Consider the following 23,517-nt stretch of genomic DNA (forward strand, 5'->3'; position numbering starts at 1 on the left):
CATTTAAGTAATATGTATATCTATGTCTGGTATTCGTTTTTGCTGCTAAATGGTAAATAAATAAAATAGAGTAGAAGTTTTGTATAGATCAGCTTACTTTAAGAGCGTTTCTTTTATTTTTTGCCATATTTATATATATCGCTACCTTTTTTGCCACTTTCGTGTTATTTCTAGTCAGGATCGCGAGCCCTTCTCATCCTTATAGGAGAAAAAAAGTGTCCTAAAATTTTCATACATTTTTCAAACTTTCCTTTTTGTTATCGCCATACAAAGTATACGGGAAACAAATAACACAATAGGAAAACACTCTGGGATATTTTTTTATCCCATTAGGATCGAAAGAGCTCGTGATTCTGAGTAGAAATAACACAAAAGTGGTTTTTTGCCACAATATATAAAATTGGCAAAAAATAAAAGAATCGCTCTTAAATATCGTCAATTTTACTAGATATTGTAATACAAAGAAAGTGGAGCTATTAGAAGTTACATGTAACTTTTTTTGAACAAGAGCAGCAAGTGTTATTCATACGTCATTATTTCATAGATGTTTGGATTTAAAATAACACTTCCACTGTGTGGGCTATCAAAATCGCTGCAGAATTTTCTTGGTCTAACTCTAAGTCTGCAACGATTTTGATAGCACACTCAGTGCAAGTGTTATTTACGTCATAATATCATAGATGTGTGACGCTTAAAATAACACTTGCACTGAGTGTGCTATAAAAATCTTTGCAGACTTTTCTTGGTCCACCCTACATACATACCTACATTGCAAGTTAAATAAAAGTTTGTACAAATGTTCCAAACAACGCCCACCACTGAAGTGCTTCTTTTGATCCGCACCTTTATTTAAACGTGTCAAGAGCTTCTATTTAGTTAACAAAAAGACATTTGTTCCTTTGAAAAGAAAACAATCAGAGGTTTCAATTGTTCTCGAATTGTGAATGCTTGAATACCTGTTATAGGAAATGACGTAATTTTGTTCAACTTCACGCTGTTTTTTGTTATTAAATACAACACAATTATTCCACAAAATGGTTTTTTAGGGTGTGTGCACACTGGCGGTCTCTTGCCAAAAACACCGCCACTAGATTCGATCGATTATTTTTTTTTAAATGTCCGATGATATTACTAACTAATAGGAAAAGCCTTAATGGACTTCAAATCCTCCAGCACTTAAATGCCGGCACGTAATTCTTGCTCAAAGAAAAAATTAATCGAAAAAATCCTACGCATTAAGAAAAAATTCAACGTCAACGCTTAGCCAAACTGATGAACGAAAACACTCAGTGACATAAGATCATAAATGCCTTAATTTAAGTATAAACAAAGTGCTTTTTGTGGGAGGCTATAAAAGATAGCCTCAGCGTCTAGTAGCCATCTCAGTAATTGCTTTCGTGCTCTGTAAACCAAGTTGTTTGAATATTAACTATTTCAGGCGTCGGACAATGTTAAAAAGACATTGACGCGCAGTGATGGTGTGATGTGTGTGGGTTCAAAGAATTTTTAAAACACGGTTGAAAATTGAATTCTTTAGGGTAAATTAAAAATAAAATGTTAGCAAATATCAGAGATCAATAAATTGTTGCACACCCGAGCAGAGGTGAATGAAACGATTGATAAATGAACGATAATTGTAGATATTTATAAATTATACGCCCGAAACGAGCAACTGTTCATACCTTTAGTCCTTTATGTAGGTACTACACAGTTTACAATAAATAAATTAATTTTGAATAATTTGAATAATTTTACGGTTTAGACTGTTAGAACATATACACCTAACAGGTTGTAAACCTTATGCCATGAGCTGGCGACTATTTTGTTTTGTCTGTGGTTTTCTATTTTGTCAGTGTACTTGAACAAATGAATATATATATATTAGGGATGTACCGACTAGTCGCCGACTAGTCGGGAAAGCCGACTATCCGGCCACATTTGTAGTCGGCGATTAGTCGGCGACTAGTCGGCAAAAATGGCCGATTAGTCGGCACTTTATTAGTGAAAGAAAAACAGAAACAAAAGAAATCAACTGTCAATATTTACCATATGTTTTATGTTTATTTTACTAAAATACATATTCAGGGTGCATACGAAAACTTTTGTTCATATAATTGACCGTTTGATCGTTATCGTATGTTAGTGGGCTGGTGTTTTCCTCTACTGGTCGATTTCAACTGACTCTCGTGTAATTTCATGTGCAAGTTCGATAGTATTTTTTTTTATTATTGTTCTTTTTTTTATGGTGGAGTCACGAGGAACTATTAATGTTATTGCAAAATTTAGAGACTTAGTCAGGGCACGTTGCTCGTAAAGACGCTGACCACAGGGGATAGGTTCTTAACTGGCGACTACGTACAGGAAATAGAGCCTTGGGAATACCTCCTACAAGCTGTACTGACGGTCTGCACAGGATCGCAAAATAAAAGAACTAAAGACAGAAATTGAACGAGGATTCTTGTGATAGGTCTTTGAACCTGTAGAGAACACCTTTTAGCCAAGCTAAATTATGATGAATAGCGCAACCAAAGGAGCAAAACTATTGTTTTCCACCTGAACTTATACGAAACTAATGGTCAGGCCGACTAGCCGACTAGTCGGCCGACTAATCGGCCATTCGAGCGCCGATTAGTCGGCTAGTCGGCTAGTCGGCCAAATCAATAGTCGGTACATCACTATATATATATACTCCTGCACTTGTTTTAAGCTTGTTGTTGTTTAGTTTAAGCTTGTCTAGTCTTAAAACAAGTGAGTCTAAACCGTAAAATTATTCAATGATAGTATGTCTCACAACAGTTTAAATTCGAATAAATTAGTTAGGTACTTAATAATCGCTGTACGGATCCGCAAAACAGCGGATGGGGCCCGAATCATTGAGGTTCCCAACGCGGATAACGGCAGAGCGGCCGACGGTCTGCGGGAAAAGTTAGAAGCCCTTGTAGGAGAGGATGCGAAGGTTTACAGGCCCGTAAAAGTGGCTGGTCTACGCGTGTCTGGTCTTAACGAGTCAGCAACGCCTGATGCTGTCGCAGCAGTGATAGCGGCCAAAGGCGGATGTAGTGTAGAGGAAGTCAAGGTGGGCTCAATCCGCGCCTCCTTCAATGGGTCCGGATCAACTCTGGTGAAGTGTCCTGTAGCGGCGGCAAAGAAAGTGGCAGACGAAGGGAGAATCTCGGTGGGGTGGTCAAATGCGGTGGTACAAGTTCTGGACCCGGCACCGTTCCGGTGCTATAAATGCATGGGGACGGGGCACACCAGAACAACATGCCCTTCACCAGTAGAACGCGGTAATTTGTGTTTCCGTTGTAGCAAACCGGGGCACAAGATGGCGGAGTGCATGGAGAAGTCGTTCTGCGCGGCGTGTCACCAAGCTAAGCGCCCAGCGGGCCACATCATGGGGGGTCAGGCATGCAACCCTCCAAAGATCAGAGGTAGGCAAGATCCCGTCCGGGCCCCGGGGCGTAACCTAACAGCCGGCCTGGCTGACGAGGGACAAAACAACATGGAAGAATAATGCCGATACGCCAACACGAAATATTGCAGACCAACGCAAACCACTGCGTCCGAGCGCAAGACCTGTTACTGCAGGTCATGGCGGAGTGGGGTATAAGCATTGCGGCGGTGGCGGAGCCCTGGTGCGTTCCTCCTATCCCAAATTGGGCTGCAGCATCGGATGAGAGAGTGGCCCTAGTTGTTCCGGCTATCGGGGACTTCCCTCCGCTAATGCCCATTGATAAGGGGCCTGGCTATGTAGCGGCAAAGTGGGAAAACATAGTGGTAATCGGGACCTACTTTCCCCCCCGTTCTCGAAATCAGCCACTCATAGCTTTTGAGAGATATCTAGATAACATTGGGAGGGTAATAAGGAGGGTTGCTCCGAAACCAGTCCTACTAATGGGGGACCTCAATGCCAAATGTGCAGCCTGGGGCTCTCCCGTCACGGACGTGAGAGGTGAAGCCTTGCGAGACTGGGCGATGACAATGGGGCTAAACATTGTCAACCGAGGCAATGCTTATACTTGCGTGAGATGGCAGGGGGGGTCCATTGTCGACATCACGTTGGCAACCCCAGTCATCGCCGATAGAATTAGAGACTGGCATGTCATGGAGGAGGTGGAGACCCTCTCTGACCATGTATATATACGGATGAGGGTTTCTCCATCGCTAATGGCCCCATCTCCTGCCCCGCGACGCATGAAGAACAGGCTACCAAGGTGGTCCCTGGCTAGCCTGGACAGAGAGCTGGCGGAAGAGGCAGCAATAATTGAAGCATGGTGTGCTACTCCACCGAATCAAATAGGGGTGGAGGAGAGGGTAGTTTGTTTCCGTGCGTCGCTCACTAGAGTATGCGACGCTAGCATGACCAGAGCAAAGCGGCTGCCTGGCAAACAACAAGTATATTGGTGGTCTGACGAGATAGCTGTCCTGCGAACCACTGCCAATGCTGCCAGGCGCAAATATACTCGCTGCCGACGTCGCCGGCATACAATCGAAGAAGAGGAATTGCTGTATGCTGCCCTGGCAACTGCAAAAAAGGCACTCAAAACTGCGATAGCCAAGAGGAAGGACGAAGCCCGAGAGGAGTTCATTTGTACGCTGGACAGGAACCCATGGGGACGGCCATATAAAATAGTGCGGAATAAAATGAAACATGCCCCCCCCATGGATTCCTTGGAGCCGGAACTCCTCACGAGAGTCATAGAAGGCCTCTTCCCAGCGGCACCGCAGTTTACTCCTCCAGTAATGTCGGTTCCGACCCGTGAAATCCCGGTTGGTGATGTCCCTGAAGTGACAGATGCGGAAATTCTCGGGGCAGTAATCCGCCTTAAAGCATGCAAGAAGGCCCCAGGGCCAGATGGCGTGCCAGGAAAGGTCATCCCTGTGGCTTTGAAACACTTGGAGCCACGTTTGCGGTATATCTTCGATGACTGCCTCAGGGAAGGGATTTTCCCCAAATGCTGGAAAGAGGGAAAGCTGTGCCTGCTGCGGAAGGAGGGTCGTCCAGCTGACTCTCCTTCAGGGTACCGCCCCATAGTCCTCCTGGACGAGACGGGAAAAATGCTTGAACGCATAATTGCTAGGCGTGTAATCAAGCACTTGGAGGACACGGGCCCGAACATAAGTGACAGGCAATTCGGGTTCCGGGAGGGGCGGTCGACGATCGACGCATTGAGTACACTGAAGGCCTTCAGTGATCAGGCAGCGCGTAAAGGGGAGGGGGCAATAGCGGTATCCTTGGACATTGCAAACGCTTTTGGCTCCCTCCCCTATGAGGTAATTAAAGAGGCACTCCGTTACCACCAAGTGCCCCTTTATCTGCAGAAGATTATAGGACACTACCTCTCTGAAAGAGTAGTGCTCTATCAAGTAGCGGACGGCCTAAAAGAGCGCAAAATGGAGTGCGGCGTTCCTCAGGGGTCAGTGCTGGGGCCCCTCCTTTGGAATGTCGGCTTTGACTGGGCGATACGAGGTGCACAACTCCCCCGCATGGTCACCATTTGCTATGCTGATGATACTATGGTGGCCGTGAGGGGGAAGGACTATAATGAGACTCTGAGGCGGGCAACAGTTGCTACAGAGCTGACAGTGGGGAGAATCAGCCTCTTGGGGCTAAGGGTGGCGCTGCCGAAAACGGACGCAGTGATCTTCGGAGGAAGGGGCTGGCGATTACGACCCAACGAGGCGCTCCCCGTTGGGGGAGATGCGGTCCAGGTTAAGGCCCACATAAAATATCTGGGTCTCATTCTGGACCGCAAGTGGAACTTTGAGGAGCATTTTTTACAATTGGCTCCTCGGCTCGTCGGCACGGCATCGGCACTGGGCCGCCTGCTGCCAAACGTGGGAGGGCCCCAAACCCTATGCCGGCGCCTCTTCGCAATGGTGGTACGAAGTATGGCGCTATATGGGGCGCCGATATGGGCAGAGGGCCTAAAAGATAAAGCAAGGGCGCTCCTCCGAAGACCGCAGAGGATAATAGCCCAGAGAATGAATAGGAGCTATCGCACGGTGGCATATGACGCTGCATGCGCTCTCGCGGGCACTCTGCCATGGGAGCTCGACGCCAGGCTCTTGGCAGAGCGGTACAGAGAACGGGTGGAGGCCAGAAACAATGACGATCGTCTGGCTCCACAAGAGATAGATGCGAGGCGAAAGGCGGCAGCCAAAAGGGAGCGGGACCGGTGGAAAGACCAGCTGGAGGACGCCCGATATGGTACCCGCACCATAGCGGCGCTTCTCCCGTCTTTCGACAGCTGGCTGGACCGGAAAAGAGGGAGCCTAACGTATAGGCTGGTGCAGGTTATGACTGGACATGGTTGCTTTGGTCATTACCTGTACCAAATTCAGCGGGAACCGTCAACAGTCTGCCATCACTGTGGCGAGGAGGACGACACTGCCCAGCACACCCTTGCGGATTGCCCAAGCTGGGTTTTAGAGCGCCACGAAATGGTGGCGATATTGGGGGTGGATGATCTCTCTCTGCACAGTGTGGTGTCTAGCATGTTGAGCAGCGAGAGATCGTGGGATGCCGTCTCAAAATTCTGCGAAGAGGTCTTGCAGAAAAAAGAGGTAGCGGAACGGGAGCGCGAAGAGCGAGCAAATGCGCACCCGCTCCGGCGTAGACGGATGGGGAGAAGGCGGTTACAATATATCAATCGCCTACTCCCCCAGTAGGGCCTGTGGGCTGGGGACCCACGTTAAAGGGCCCTCTCGACGTCTGGGGGAAGGATCAGTGCGTTGCTGATCCTTCCCTCGAATAAAGTGAGGGTACCCCCGGTATAGTATCCGGGGCAGCCGGGGGGACGACACGGTGGAATGGTCTGCGAACCTGTGGCGTCCCCCAATAACGGTAACGCGGGCAACGCCGCAGGGGATGTTAGTGGGTATTCTCTTCCCCTCCCTCCCTGCTTAGCAGAGGGAGTTATGGGAGGAGCGAGTCCCACATACCACCCCCTCCCCCTTGGGGGTGAGATGCCTAAATGCATTTACCCCTGCGTCAAAAAAAAAAAAAAAAAAAAGGTACTTAATAATCGCACTCACAAAATACCTATCCACTCAACCGTCCGGCCCGCGAGACTGTTTTCCTGTCAACCGACCGGGTTTTTTTAGCGACGCACGCCCCGCGCAGCGCATTCACAACTTTCTACAAAAATTATAACTACACTGCCATCTCATTTTTTTAGAGCTAACTATTTAGTTAGGCTACGTTGTCGCATCAAGAGAATTAGTAAATAATGCCGAAATATTCCGTTACATGGCTCTGAAATCAATTCATTCTTCCACCCCTTTGGATAGTAAGGTTCCCGCGGACGGATAAGAGCATATTTTTTTCGGATACTATGCTATCGTCGGACGGTCAAGTGGAGCATAATACATTTAAAATTACGCTAACAATTTCACATCTGTTGCAAGTATCACTAAAACTGTCTATGTACATACCTATAACATGTAACATATCTACCTTAATTGCCATGTTAAACAAAGGTAAAGATAAAAAGATAAAAAATAGTTTATTCAAGTAGGCATATTACAATGCGCTTATGAACGTCAAATAAACCTTTACCGGCTCCAACCGTACACCTCTGCCCCGAGAAGATTTAAATCCCCCCTCAATTGGAGGAGGGTATCCCAATATGGGACCGGCAACAAACTCGGCGGGACACATCTTTTCAAAACATTATTACATCTTATAATTAACATGCATTACGAGTAATTAAGAAAAATACAATTTAACGCACTGTCTCACTAAAAAAAAACGAAAAATTAAAAAAAAAATCATCATGTATGAAGGATCCAAATTTTCTAAATTCGGTAGCGACCCCTAAAATGAAATTAAAAATTCTGAAATAAATCCACATTTGTTTTTTAGTGAAAGAGAACAATTTAAGGGGGTGAGACATATAAAATTTCAATTTCGACGAAATAAGCAACACCCTAGTTAAGTGTACATGCTACATATACCTAAGCGCCTGGCTTTCAAAGGGTCAAGAAGTGGTCAAGAAACTGGAACCTTCGCTACACCAATATTAACTATCTCATATTTCATATTTATCACCGTGTCCGTTTTGCCACTTTCAGGTACGCCTACACGACATTGTCGAAATCCCATTTTCCGGCCTACGCTTGCGTGGGAGGTGGGAGGCGAGGCGGTCTACCTTTATTTGTCATAGAACGAGGTAAGGAAACCGTCCCAATATTTGACACCCAATCAATATTGATTTGTCCTGTTTATCGCATCGATGGCTGTGAATTAATAATAAAAGTGGCAACGAATAAGTGTATTGACACCTATGACATAAATATTATATATTTACCTACTAGCCATCGCATACGACTTCGTCTGTGTAGGTTCAAATTCAAGGTACTTTTAATATTTTGTCAAACAACGAAAAAGCGCGTAAAAGTTGTTAAAGACGCCTATTTTCAACCAATTGAGGGTCGAATTTCAAAAAAATCCGTCCATTGTTTGTCTCCACAACGTTTACAAATCACTTATATGATGATTTTAATTTTCAAGGTCTTAGGTACCTTCTAGGGAGTCTATATTGGGTCGCTTAATAATTGATTGTCCTAATGTAATGTTACGAATAAAACTCATTTCGCATAATTGTTATTGTGCTGAAACTAATAACATTTCTGAAAAATTATAAAACAAACCTAACTTGACACCTACATCTACAACTCTAGTTCTGGAGCGCAGTTCCGTGTTTCTGATTCTATCAGTCCTGCGAACACCCAGTATACTGCGCTCCATCGCTCGCTGGCAAACCTTGGGTTTGGACTTTAAAGCCTGTCAATGACCATGTCTGTGCACCATAGGTTAGGATAGGCAGGATACACATGTCGATGAGTTTGCGCTTGAGACACAGGGGAAGGTTACCCTTCAATAGCGCCTTCATGGACCAGAAGCTCTTCCAGGCGTTATCGATACGTCTATTGACTTCTATGGTTTGCCTGTTTTCAACCAACCGACTGCTAAGCTTAAGTGGGACTGGGCTGGACATGTCTGCCGCATGCACCCTGAAAGGTGGGCCAAAATGGTTACGGAGTGGGACCCACGGAACACCATAGATGGTGCTAGCCGGAGTGTAGGCAGACCGAAAAGGAGATGGCGGGACGACTTGGACGCATTTTATCCGGATTGGCGGGAAACTACAAAAGACAGGGTTGAGTGGAGGAAGCGAGGGGAGGCCTTTACCCAGCAGTGGGACACTTAACCAGGCTTATTAAAAAAAAACCTAACTATTCTACACAACCTATGCAAAATATTTTCGAAAATACTCTATGTTTCAGCTGGAGAAAAATTATGCGAAAAGAATTTTTTGCGTAACATTACATTAGGACAATCAATTATTATGTGACGAAATCGGCACCCCCTTCTACGGTTTAGGCTGTTCGTTGTCTGTCAGTAAATATCTACAAAACAAAAATGTTGTACATATTTAGGTTATATTATTATTACAAGATAGTTTAAATAAGTATTTTATTCCAACTACAGTTATTCCGCATTACACCAATCTTACTATAAACAAATGTTTAAGTAAGATTGAAGAACTTATTTAAGTTCTAAAAACTTACCCGAATCCGCCTAAAAAAATGTACGTACACAACAATTCCCCATACCTACCCATCTCTATCAACCGCAAATACAAATATAGGTAACTTTGTTTCATAACTGACACTAGTAAGTACCGGCTTATGTACTAATAGGAAGGGTTAATTGTTATGTTAAGGGCCCAAAACGGTTCTATCACTAAGAAGAGCGTGTTCAAGGAAAATTACGTCATTAGTGTCCACTTTTACGGCCATTGCTAAATATTAGATAAAGGGGCCCACTGATTAACAGTCCGCCGGACGGTATCGGCCTGTCAGCTTAGAACAATATTTTGACAGTTCCGAATAACTGACAGCCGATACCGTCCGGCGGACTGTTAATCAGTGGGCCCCTTAATACTATAATAGATCACTACACCTTATAAAACAAAGTCCCCGCAGCGTCTGTCTGTTTGTGTGTTTGTGTGTTTGTTCGCGATAAACTCCAAAACTACTGAACGGATTTTCATGCGGTTTTCACCTATCAATACAATGGTTCTTGAGAAAGGTTCAGGTTGTGTATAATTTGTTAACCTATCCGAAGTTGGGCGGGTCGCTAGTATATTTATATATCAAGTATACCTGTGTGAGTTACTACTGTGGAAGTTACTAGAGAAACACCCAATAGTAAATTCCCGTGGGGTCCAAGCGCCCTTAAACTTATTAAGGAACTATCCAAAAGGTTAACAGAGGTCACCGATGACCGCAGAGCTGGCAGCTTCCTCGATCAAAGAATTAGTCTAACGGTAAAGCGAGGAAATACTGCCAGCATCTACGGCAGCATGCCGCAGGGGGATATGTTTTAGTATTTTATTTTAAGATAAGTATTATTTATTTTTAGATTTAGGGTTTAAGTTTTATAGTTTAGTTATCTATTGGAGATATGTACCTATTAATATAATAACCGGGACTTAAGTAATTACTACATACATATATATGACTTATAATAACTTAATAGTAATATCAAATGTTTAATTTATAAGACTATTTGACAATCACAGACTCCTATCAGACTCATATACTCGTAAATGCAGACTGAAAAAGCGGAAAATGTCTTCGGAGCCTTAAAAAATGAAATAAGGACATCGTATTTATATCCAATTATGAATTCTTTGAGGTAAAATGAAAGCCTTAATAAATCCAAATTAATTATACCATAAATCGTTTACTGGAAGGGATTAAAAGTGTCTTCAATAACGAGATCCTAAAACAACAGAACCCTCAGTAGTGAACACATAAACAGTGGTCTCATATTCCGTCGGCTGAGAATACGTTTGTGACATATCCATTTTTGAGCAAAATAGTTTTTTAATGATTCCTAAAATAACAAAAAATATGCTATAATTGACACTAATCGGTTTTTGAAAAATAATCCGCATTTTACTATGGGATAATTACACTCTGTTAACAGAAAATTGACACAAAAGTGTGACATATCCAAAACTTTTGTGACATGTCATACAATGTAGGTTTAACATTTACTCATCAAAACGGATATGGCAATAATAAAAATGCTTTTATTTCATTATTACCACTATATTTTGTATGGTGCTATACATAGTAAACATGTGCCTAAATGATAAATAAATTCAATATGTCCTAAATGTAAAACTTCTCGAAAATATTTTTACTTGCTTCTTTTCGCTCTCCTGCAAACCAATGTAAGTGGCGTATGGCACAAACGTATTCTCACCCGACGAATTTCAATAATATAATTTTTGGGAGCCTGGTAGTGCTTTTCTGCTCAGCTGAGCAATGACTTTTCTCACTTTTTCCAGCCCTCTATTTTTTATAATTTAAGCAGTTTTTTGCTACTTAATTCTTTTAAATCTAAGTTCAAATCATCTGTCCATTTAAATGTAGTAAAAAGAAAAGTACACAATTTTCCATAAGTGATTCCTGTTTGTTTTTAATACAATAATTGTATTATTTACAAAATACCGGCCCCAACCATGACGTTAGCTAATATCGTATGCTTTTGAGTTGTGTTTGACTAAATTAGAAGTAAGGTCAATGTGGCAAATTCCGTCCTAGGTACTATTCCGTACACGAACGTATATTTCTTTGATTTTCAATCGTAGGAAAAAAAAACATTTGCTTTTGATTGCTGAAACTAAAAGCAATCGCTGCTTTGTCGACGAAATTATCAATGTTGTTCGTTGTTAGAGAAAAACGCTAGTGGATGGAATAGTCCCTATGAATTTTTGATAATCCCACGTTAGGTAGCACGATCGCGTTCACCCGTTATCACTGTGTTTTACTAAAAAACTTATTTCGTATAATTCGTATGGCAATTAAATCACACTGCATTTAATTATCATCTAAATCAACATTTTTTCAAGTAAGAGCAAAATTCACTAGTTAGTCTACTTGAACACATTTTTATAAGCAAACCCGTCCTCTCCGCTCACCTCACTCACCTTACCTATATCTATCCTTACCAGGAGTTTGACACTGACATATTTGCTAGTGACTGCTTAAACTAACTTACTCGTACAATGCATCTCCCTCATACTGACAATGTGGCAAGCGAGGTGCACTGCATTTGAGTTGCCGCTGTCGCTAGCTCATGGTAGGGGTAGGTACTACTGTATTTGTGTCAACTATACCAAGGGTACTAACTTCAGGCTTTTAATTAAAAATCAAACAGATCTTGTCAGTGTCGGAGGTCAACATTCTTTGTGGAGTAGTACAATTAATAAGGTGTCCAATTAAAAGTAATGTTTTAATTTCGTTTCGCGTTTATGTTTGCTGTTTATCGTTACTAATTATACTCTGTATTTTTAGGTATTCAAATAAAAGTAAACAAAATCTACCCTCAAATGACTCCTTAAGCCAGTTGAGGGTAGATGAAAACATTACATGATCAAATAATGTAGGTTAAAGTCAGGTCGCTCAGTAACGGATCCAGGCGGTTTTGTATTTGGTTGGTTAGCCAATAAATCTTATAACTACCCGAAAATGTAAAAATTGTTACAATTAAAATTAAAATTGTTGTAATATTGTTGTAACAATTTGTACATCTACCCTCACCTCAACTGACCAGGAGCCATTTGAGGGTAGATGAAAACATTACATGATCAAATAATAATGATCCAGGCGGTTTTGTATTTGGTTGGTTAGCCAATAAATCTTACCCGAAAATGTAAAAATTGTTTGTTTACTTTTATTTAAATACCTAAGGAGAAATTGACAATCTTAAATATCTCGAAGAACAATAATGGTAACATCCCTTTTTTGCGTAGGGGATTAAAAAGGCGAGAAAAGACTTATGCGTCAAAATGGTCCCAAAACCAACAGAGTTGAAAGTTAGGTCATTAATTAGATAGGTATTTCTCTGTACTTCATTTCATTCTATGGGCACCAAGCGAAAATCCATTGCAGAACAGAACTGAGATATTGGTATTTTACTCCAAATGTCGTCACCCTTATTACCTAGGCAATAGTGTCCACCGCCGGGCGAGCGCGGCAAATCATTCGGTCTGCTCGCCCGGCGGTGCGCAAACATCTACCCTGCAGCAATTAATTTACTTACTTGGACTCTATTCCCTAGGTAATAAGGGTGACGATATTTTGGTTAAAATACCAATATCTCAGTTCTGCAATGGAATCTAATGACCTTACTCTCATTACTGTTGGCGTTGGGTCCAGGCTCCATACAAAGTTGCCGGTCCTTTAAAAAATATATAGGGCTTAGGATCACCTTCACCTCTTTGTTATAAAGTATCCGGATTGTCGTGGGTCAAAACTACTTTATCCCTATCCTATTTTCATATCCAAAAAGGTCCGCGGTTGTTTTTATGGCCCACGATTTATGGCAAAAATAGCAGTTATTGTGTCGTTAAACTACCGTGGGTGGCTGCGAGAATATTCGGTCCTGTTGCTGTGACTCTATTTTGTAAATAATATCACATCATCATCATCATATCAGCCCTTTATCGCCCACTGCCTCTCTTCTAGTACGCCCCTTGTCCCAGTCCTGAGCTAATGTCATCCAGAAGTGACCCGCAATTTTCCGGACGTCGTCCACCCAATGAGCCAACGGACGCCAGGCGCATCTTTAATCTGAAAGCGGCCACCATTCTGTTAACATTTCAGTGCATCTGCCATCACTGTCGCGAACACGCGAACCGGCTAATAGTTGCCAGCGTCATGGGGTAGAAGGCGCTTGCAGTCACGTTTAAGTTAAAATAACCGCTTCTAGGTTATTGTGATTTTTTAGGAAAAGACAAAAGAGTAGACGCCGAACGAGAGTAAGAAAGGGAGGTTATGTGCGAACAGATCTACGGGGGGAGAATTTTGCTTTGGGGATCAACTCAACGGCTTTCTTATGGTGTTATTCATGGTCTAATAAAACATGCTCTTCCATTCCCAGAGTGACACGCCTACGTCACAATAACATTGCCACTTTATTTCAACATAACATGTTACATGGGTACATTATACCTATGGTTAATAAGTTAAAATATTTCTTTATAATTTTATAATTTTCATTTATATGTATTTTAGCTTAAATTTTACAATAACACGTCATTTTTAATTACTCGTTAGCAATATCTTCCGATTCACGAAAGAAATTTCAGACTTTCGGGTAATTCTGTTTATACTACTGGCAACACAGGATAGCGCTGTGCACATTTGACAATTCGGATCTAGATAACTTCATGCCCTGACCGTCATCCTTGTCGAACGCGTGTTAATTGTTATTTCCTTCTCGCTCAGTGTCAGCAGTCGCAGTGTTTTCCAAACTTTTCACGTCGTAAGCTTGGTAATTAATGTGTAACTGTGAATTAGTTTTTTAAACGTTTGTCTTGTATAGATAAATAAAGTTTAATTTAATACATTAGATTTGTTTTATTTTACTATGTTTCTACATGAATAACTTAAAATTAATGCCGTTAAAATAATTTTCACCGTTGGTTAAAATTCTCCCACATTTCAAAGTTTGAGAACCTGTAAACAGCATGATGACGTAGGCGCGTGTCAGTTAGGTCATACGCGAATCTCGGAATGGAGTACCAGGCGGAGTATATTATTATACCATGGGTGTTATTAGATTAATGATGTGCCTCAAGTAAATTGTGACTAACGTATATCAGTATTCAGAGTGAACAGTGATCCGAGGGAATTGTTGATGGCTAATATGAACTTATGGTAAACTTAGTGTGAGGAATGGGGTCGCTATAAGGGGAGGTTTGGAGGCGACTATGAGGTTCAAGAAACCAGGTGGATAATCAGGTGAAACTTATTTTATATGCAGGTAATAAAGTAGGACACCAGCAATGAGTGAATCGTCATCTCACTAACGTCCAGGCCTCATATAGGTATGTAGTATGATTACATATTGCTAACCAGTATCAGTAAAGGCATCATCTCATTCGATAGGTTAACAAGTATAGTGAGCTTGACGACAATCACTCTGCCTAGCAACAACATACTAACTAATACTAAGTAAGTAATATACTTGCAGTTTTGTACAGTGGTAAATGAAGTGTTACAAGAGTCTCATTAATCATTAATGTATGTAAATTGTCGATATTCATTCCTATTACATATGTAGGCTAGTAAATAAATATTTACTAGTATAAGACTAAACAATTATAGATACCTACATGAATTATAGAACCCTGTTAAAAGTCATAATATAACAGTATAAAAACCTAATCAATCTTCTTACTTCAAAGCTAAGTATGTACCGTTGAAGCAATAAATTTATCATATCATTGTGCATTAATATCTTAAATTATATGTCTTTTACTTATAAAATATTCCACTTATATATTCAAAACGGTGCTGACTTCGTAAGCCAGTATTTTCAAAGTCTTGATATTAAAAATTTAATAATAACCTTATCGAAAGTTTTTCGAAACGTCCGTCCGAGCGGTAAATAAGCGCTCTTAAAATCCGAGTCAGCGGGGGCGGCTACCCCTCACCGCTTAGGGTTGTCTACAGGCTCGTGATAATCATAATCATAATCATAATAAATAAATCTCGACATTTCATTGAAGTGTCGAGAGGGCTTCTACGTGTTGGCTTCGGCTCCGCGCAGGCATTGTTCGGAAGACATACAAATAAATTATATTATAGGACATTATTACACAAATTTAAGTCCCACAGTAAGCTCAGGCTTGTGTTGTGGGTACTTAACCAAGGATATATGTCGGCCGCCGATCGCAATATCCGCCTGATCGTAAAGTTCCTGTTTAATGTTTTGATGTTGTTCACATTAAACTAATAGATAGGTAGGATATATTCGTTAGGTTGCTTCAGATGCCCGAAAGGCAAACTGTCCAGAAGGCATAGACGACGACGGCCCGTATACGGCAATAAGAATGGTGCCAGCGTTGTGATGCACACGAATTATAGCCAATCGCACAGTCTAACGCCACAACGCGATTGGTTAATAAGTTCGCATCACGGGCGCGATTGGTCGCAACTAGTTGTGTTAGAGTGCACGATTGGCTCAAATTCGTGAGTGACACTGCTGAACTAGCACCATTCTTAGTGCCCGTAAGGCCTTCCGTAGATATATTTGTCAATGCAAAAAGATGACTAAAAATTCGATCAGGATCCTTATCATAAACAGACAAGAGGTTAACTTCGGGGTACTGAAAGGACATTTTTAGTGTTTCTGTCTCTGTACGATCCATTTACGAAATTGCAAAAGCAATGTGACAACCCTACTCCGCCATTCATGTCGTGTCCACAATATTTCAGTGTCGTAACCGAGGGCGGACGATACAGAAAAATGTCGGATCTACATTACAAACTACTTATATAGCTACCATGGTATAATAATATACTCCGCCTGGTACTCTATTCCGAGATTCGCGTATGACCTAACTGACACGGGCCTACGTCATCATGCTGTTTACAGGTTCTCAAACTTTAAAATGTGGGAGAATTTTAACCAACGGTGAAAATTATTTTAACGACATTAATTTTAAGTTATTCATGTAGAAACATAGTAAAATAAAACAAATCTAAGGTATTAAATTAAACTGTATTTATCTATACAAAACAAACGTTTGAAAAACTAATTCACAGTTACACATTAATTACCAAGCTTACGACGTGAAAAGTTTGGAAAACACTGCGACTGCTGACACTGAGCGAGAAGGAAATAACAATTAACACGCGTTCGACAAGGATGACGGTCAGGGCATGAAGTTATCTAGATCCGAATTGTCAAATGTGACAGCGCTATCCTGTGTTGCCAGTAATGTAAACAGAATTACCCGAACGTCTGAAATTTCTTTCGTGAATCGGAAGATATTGCTAACGAATAATTAAAAATGACGTGTTATTGTAAAATTTAAGATAAAATACATATAAATGAAAATTATAAAATTATAAAGAAATATTTTAACTTATTAACCATAGGTATAATGTACCCATGTAACATGTTATGTTGAAATCAAGTGGCAATGTTATTGTGACGTAGGCCCGTGTCACTCTGGGAATAGAAGACCATGTTTTATTAGACCATGATAGCTACTTATGTGGCTATAGGTATTTCACTAAACTTTATTATCATTTCTATTTATTAGGGTTCCTTACCCAAAGGGTAAAAGCGGGACCCTATTACTAAGACTCCGCTGTCCGTCGGTGTGTCCGTAAGTCCGTCTGTCTGTCACCAGGCTGTATTTCATGAACCGTGGTAGCTAGACAGTTGAAATTTTCACAGATGATGTATTTCTGTTGCCGCAATAACAACAAATACTAAAAACAGAATATTAATATTATTTAAGTTGGGCTCCCATACAACAAACGTGATTTTTTAGCCGTTTTTGCGTAATGGTACGGAACACGGAACCATTCGTGCGCGAGTCCGACTCGCGCTTGTCATGTATGTATGTTTTTTATAGGACATTATTACACACATTGACTAACAGGCCTATTCGGATTTCGAGATAATCACAAGATATAGAGACGATTTACAGATCAACTAGATCTACATTAGATATCGACTGGATGTGACTTGGATATCTAAGTCATAACTTGTCGAAATCGTTCAAGAGGACCTCCAGAATCGCGGAAACGTCAAATTTGACATATCTATCTTACAAATATCTTTAAATTTTCCATATCGTAACTTGTTGAAGTCTAGTAGAAATCTAATTCATTTTCCGAATCGAGCCGTTAGTCCCACAGTAAGTTCAATAGGTAAGGCTTATGTTATGTTACTTAGACAATGATAAAGATTAAAATTTGTCAATTATATTTTACCATTTGTTGGTGGACAGTTGGACACCAATCGGAAGATTGAGATAACATTTGGCATAAGTAGGTACTTATGAAAGACTGCTGGCCCCAATTTCACCACGGCTACAATTGTCAGTGACATATGTCGAGCGACAATTGTCAAGCGACAGGTGACATATTACAATTTTATAAAATATTTTCTATAGAAATACTTACAAACATGACAGGCATTTTGCTACAATTGTATGTATTACAATTATGTTGTGAAACAAGAATTATTTTTTCTAGTCGACATATTTGTAGAATTGTCGGTGAATCTTGACAGGAAATGCGTTATATGTCGGGATTTCGTGACAATTGTAGTGTTTCTTGTGACAATTGTCATAAACTTCCGATATAATAAAGTTTTTTTAATAATACAATGATGGTGGCAAACAGGAATGCGGCCCGCCCGATGGTAAGCGGTAACCGTAGCCCATGGATGCCTGTGACGTCAGCAACAGTGATGTTTTACAATTGTCGCACCTGTCACCGTGGTGAAATTGGGGCCTGGTAATGCAATATTATAGTCACCTAGAGCTGATGTGACACCAAAGATAGCCACAGAAATTTACGGCCCGATTCGAACTTTAAGATACGTCAAATATTACGTCTAGATACGATATGAATTAGATATGTCAGTGTCTAAAGTGACGTTTCTTCAAACAAAAACGTCACTTATGTGACACTAACATATCTAATCCATGTCGTATCTAGACGTAATATTAGACGTATCTTAAAGTTCGAATCGGGCCGTTAGTAATCAAACAACCCAACCGTGTTGATTTTAGATGGCTACCCTTATTTTCAATGAATCCTGCACCATTGATAACGCGAGTTTGTAAACACACAACAGAATCACAAACGTAGCTTTCAAATACCAACATGATTGACTTCGCTTCAATTATTTGGATCAGAGGGCCTACCGCGAACCACGTTCAATGTGTTGTCTCCCTGTCACACTTACGTGCGAATTTACAAGTGAGACAGAGAGGCAACAACAACGCGCTATATCTAACGTTCAGCGTTTGCGATGGTCAGGCTATAAATAGCCTAACCATCAAATCCATTTCATTCGATCAAACTCCTCGAGCGGAATTACTGGCATTTCCCCGCAAAACCAATAACATACATTCGTACATATACTAGTCCAAGAGCTAGCTACAAATTTCATATTATTCTCGCGAATTTATTTTGTTTATGATTATTGATTACCTTTCGACGTGAAACAAGTCATGTGTAACCTGCGTTGAAATGTAAAACAAAATAGATTCGGAAAAGCCCTGTTATATATAATATCTGGAAGACCGAGCTTTGCTCAGAAAACATATAAAAACTCAAAAGTTGCTCGTATTAGATTAAACATATGTAATACATATTACTTTTTTATCAGGCCATTCGCGCCATATGACGTAGAATGAAAATGTAGCAATGACATTATTAATTAATGTTTAACGAGCAGAAACACCTGCGAACGATGCTTTTAAGCTTAGAATAAAATTCACGAAACTCACTGCCTCTGTATGGTTCAAGTCCACCAAGGCAGTAATTTTTCCACTTTTAATGTCATTATCAATGTCATATTTCTATGAAAATATGACGTTTATAATAACACCCCCTCAATTGGTCCTCTTCAAGTCGGTGCAAACTTAGCTTAGACAGACTCATGTGGTTATATTTATAATATAATAACGTTCACAAGGCTCACGATGCAGCTCGCTGAATCATTTTACAAATTATCGCACGGAAGAAACTTAGCTATGATAATCTGCTACTGACTCGCGGTGCATTCGACCATGTGAGCCAAACGTGCTTAACTCCGTACTGAAACCATTTGCTCATAATCCCTTCTCCAATTATAGAGCGGGGGTGTAAGCCGGCAGCACGGGAACGTGGAGATACAAAGAAAACTTCCGTGAGACAAAGATAATATATTAAATAGGTCACTATAGTCCGACAAGAAATTGTAGAGGGCGCCACTTCCTACGTAACTGTCACATTTTTGACGTAAAATGCTTAAACATAGCAACAATTTAGTATGGAATTTTTTTAGTTCCATTTTATTATTTTCTCCTATTTTATGTCGCTCTATAGATAAGTTTTGCAATTACAAATATGAAACAAACCTATCACATATACTTTTAAAAACTATATTTCCATAGACGATGATTGGCCGTAAAACATTTACTTTCTTTTTAAATTTACTTATTTAATGATATAAACTTTTTATGAAATGAAAATGTTGTACAAAATATTCGTAAATCGTCCTTAGGGGGCCAACGTTTTTAAGATGTTAAAACTTTTAATATAAATATAATAATACATATAGGCAAATATACATTGAAAAATTTAGGATAGAAAAAGGGTTTCAATCGTTGTGTGGAAGGCCCCGCACCGTCGTCGGACCCAAGCCACCTGGCACGTTTTTAAAGTTAAAATATATTTTTTTAGTAGTCTGTCAGTGTCAAAAGTGACATTTATCAACCAAAAACGTCACTTTGACACTGATATATCAGTCTTCTTCTTCCTCGCAATGTCCCGGGATTTTGCCACGGCTCATGGGAGCCTGGGGTCCGCTTGTCAACTAATCCCAGGAATTGGCGTAGGCACTAGTTTTTACGAAAGCGACTGCCATCTGACCTTCCAACCCAGAGGGTAAACTAGGCCTTATTGGGATTAGTCCGGTTTCCTCACGATGTTTTCCTTCACCGAAAAGCGACTGGTAAATATCAAATGATATTTCGTACATAACTTCCGAAAAACTCATTGGTACGAGCCGGGGTTTGAACCCGCGACCTCCGGATTGCAAGTCGCACGCTCATACCGCTAGGGCACCCGCGCTTGATATATCAGTATCATATCGAAAACAGATCGGATAACCAAAACTCGAATCGGCCTGCTAGTTAAAACCATTAATTTACTGTCTGTATCTGAAAAGCGCCGTCTACAATTAGCTTACACTGGCCTTTCACACGCGAAGTACGAGAATTGCTCCATCTAGTTTGATGTATGATCTGTGTGCTCACTCCTTTATAATCCTTCCCGGGAAATTAATTATGACCTAATTAATTAGCGGAACCCGGTTAACCGGATCTCATTAGTCCATTACCGGTGCATAATTGCTTCAGCTGCCAATTTGGGCCAATTATAGTAATTATCTTTCATGAATTTGCGAGCTAAAGTTAGATCGCTGTTTGCTCCCCCTCTTTAGGGTTCCGTAGTACCAAAGAGAATTTGAAATAGAGAGTTACTGTCTTGGTAAATTTATAAATTATGTAGCTACAGTACATTTACTGCCATCTTTCGACAGACGATTAAAACTGTTAGAACGCCATTTGACTTTGATCATTATTCTTTCACTGATGTGTTAACTTGTTAAATATTAATATTAACGCCATCTACTCGAGAGTATGCTGAAGGTTATGGCGCCATCGCTCGAAAAGATTGCACCATACCTTTAGCCTATAGTCGAGTAGATGGCGTTAATATCAATATTTAATAAGTTAACACATATCAGTGAAAGAATATGGATCAAAGTCAAATGGCGTTCTAACAGTTTTATGTTCTGTCGAAAGATGGCAGTAAATTTACAGTGGCTACATAATTTACTTTTACAATCCATGTATAGAACACTCTATTCTCTTTGGTAATACAATCCCAGTACTTTAGTAAATAGTAGTAGTAAGAAACTCTTTACGAGGATAGTGGACAACCGCTCCTCCATACAAACAAATTACATACAAATCATTAAAAGTTTTTATGTCACTTGTCACATTTTTATTATTTTTTGTAAGATAAGGCCCACATTGTTACAATTCTACAAATTCGTCGGTATTTCACACACTGATTGTAATGTTTACCAAACAAGACCCAGGGCCCTATTTAATAAACGTTACAATTCGACAATTTTGTAAAAAAGTAACATATTTGTTAAATTTATCTACAAGTACTGTTTAATAAATTCTACAAATAAGTAAGAAGCTTACAAGTAAATAACTTACAATTATTACCATTGTAAACATTGTTTAATAAACGTTTACATATGTAAAAAACGCATGTTCGTTTTCAATGACAATATTGTCCTTACAAAATTGTAATGTTGAGGTACAATTTACATAAAATGTAAGTTTTTTCTACAAGTTCTTAATAAATGAGGATAGACTTATTTGTTACTCATTAAGAAATTATTAAATTGGTTTACCTATTGAAATCATGGAGAACAACAACAAAATTACAATTTTATCTCTAATATACGAGAATATTACTCGGCCGGTTTAGCGAAAAATTAACCCATGATATGCATTTCTTTTTGTATCATGTTCAAGATTATGCCCTATTTTTAAAAGTAAATATTCGAAAGTAGTCTTGCTCACCCGAAATTTTTCGTTGAACGAAAATACGTTACATCAAAAGTAAAATGTATCCTTTTACGAAAAACTCCCCGATGCCGTTGAATTACATATTCGTTATCACTATCCTCACTATTACTGTTAGTACTTGTTGTTAGAACCATGTTTTTTTCTTATTCAGATAAGTAAGTTCAGTAAAGCACACTTCAAATCAAGTTTTGACACAGCCTTAAACACCTGTCGTAATTATATTACAATTTACAAAATATGTAAACTTGTCAGTACAATTATGTGTTTAATAAAGTACATTTCCATACAAAATTGTAAACAATCACCTGTAAGGTGAAAATTTTTATTAAACAGAATTATGTAAAATTGTACTACAATAATAATAATGCTACAAAGAGGGGGGAACACAGCTATCAGCCTATCGTTCGAGAATACTGCCTCTGTTTCAGGCTCTTGAACCTACCATCACCGTGTCGGAGCAGCGATTATCGGATCAGGTGCGCGTCATTCAGCGGCTAAAGCGCTTGGATGACGCGACACTTGATCGGCTTCGCCAGGAGGCACCTTTCTGCTCTATAAGTCCGGTAGTACCACGGAAGCGAAGAACTACAGACCCATCACATGCTTGCCTACACTCTACAAGCTCCTTACATCCATTTTGAGAGCAAAAATCAACGCGCACATTGTCGCAAACAATATTTTAGCCTCTGCTCAAAATGGATGTAGGGTTGGGTCCCGTGGTACTAAAGAGCTCCTCCTCATAGACATGACCATCTGCCAACAAATCCGGCGGACCAAGGGGGCCCTCTCAGCCGCTTGGATTGACTACAAGAAGGCCTATGATTCGGTGCCTCATTCATGGCTGGGGAGGGTCTTAGAGCTGTACAAAGTTGATACAGCTTTGAGAGCCTTCCTAAGCGCGTGTATGGGGCAGTGGACCACAGTCCTTCGTCAACCAGGAGGCGGGGATGACCAACCTGGCCCACAGGATTTTATAAGGATTGAGCGAGGAATCTTTCAGGGCGACAGTCTGAGTCCGCTATGGTTCTGCCTAGCTCTGAATCCCCTCAGCACCCTGCTGAAGGATTTGGGACTAGGTTGCCGGCTTCGGAGAGAGGGTGAAGTTATTTCTCACCTTCTGTACATGGATGACCTCAAATTATTTGCACCAAATACCCAAGGCTTGTTGGAGCTACTGAAAACCACCGAAGTCTTCAGTAGTGCCATCAACATGGAGTTTGGTGTCGATAAATGTGCGGTTATGCATGTACAGCGGGGGAGGGTTGTAAATTCAACAAATTTACAACTTTCTGAGACAATGTCT

The 23,517-nt window shown here is 40.5% G+C and overlaps 1 protein-coding gene across 1 annotated transcript in view; it reads left to right on the forward strand.

Moving 5' to 3' along the window:
- Positions 1-23,517, forward strand: part of LOC134801495 (uncharacterized) — a 148,377-nt gene that overhangs the window by 27,577 nt on the left and 97,283 nt on the right. The window lies entirely within an intron of this gene.

This window comes from Cydia splendana, chromosome 22, assembly GCF_910591565.1.
Source record: "Cydia splendana chromosome 22, ilCydSple1.2, whole genome shotgun sequence".
Lineage (NCBI taxonomy): Eukaryota > Metazoa > Arthropoda > Insecta > Lepidoptera > Tortricidae > Cydia > Cydia splendana.